The 634-nt window shown below is 31.7% G+C and overlaps 1 protein-coding gene and 1 long non-coding RNA gene across 2 annotated transcripts in view; both read right to left on the bottom strand.

The window, feature by feature from the left end:
- LOC119584987 overlaps positions 1-634 on the bottom strand; it is a 25,600-nt gene that overhangs the window by 6,479 nt on the left and 18,487 nt on the right. The gene's annotated exons all lie outside the window — the stretch shown is intronic.
- LOC119584986 (THO complex subunit 7 homolog) overlaps positions 1-634 on the bottom strand; it is a gene marked incomplete in the record, with an annotated part of 9,088 nt that overhangs the window by 6,408 nt on the left and 2,046 nt on the right.

The following is a 634-nucleotide window of genomic DNA, read 5'->3' as shown; positions in this document are numbered from 1 at the left end:
ACCGACGCCTAATAATTTCCTCTGAAATATTATGATATATTAAAAGTAAGAAGGATGAAATTTCCAGATAGTAGTAACAAACTGACATCAGACATACAACTAGGCATACATATTACCTCATAAAATACTTTGTATTACCAAGAAAGTATTTCACAAGCACACGTTCCCCAAACTGTGAAATAATGCTCAAGGTCTTCTTCTGAATATGTGGCCATTTTATAATTTTTTTAAAGATGTTTTGCTTGTTATCTAAAATTGAATATTTGCTGTGACATCCAATAACCTAGCAATGCAAATTTTATCTTGCTAAAATATAAATGGTGGAGGTTTATTATTATATGCCATAACTCCACTTGGTGCAGATCATCTGGAGATTGTCTGAAACTGTCCCATTACAGGTGAACCTACAATCTGGATATAACACAGCCTAAATAATTTTTCATTGTTCTGCACTCTTCAGTTCTGTTAAAATTTCAACAAATAATCACAAACTTTTTTGACTTCTGCAAAGTCCACTTTCCCAAATACCTTTTTTTGGTCATTACAATGACAGTTGCAAGTTAATAATAAGCAAGATGATAAATACATTTAAAAAATGTAAATCTTAGTTTTGAACAGCCACCCAACCTTGCAA

Source organism: Penaeus monodon, chromosome 19 (genome assembly GCF_015228065.2).
Source record: "Penaeus monodon isolate SGIC_2016 chromosome 19, NSTDA_Pmon_1, whole genome shotgun sequence".
In the NCBI taxonomy this organism is placed as follows: Eukaryota; Metazoa; Arthropoda; class Malacostraca; order Decapoda; family Penaeidae; genus Penaeus; species Penaeus monodon.
The sequence above is the reverse complement of the archived record's forward strand: the minus strand, read 5'-3'. Positions and strand labels throughout refer to the sequence as shown.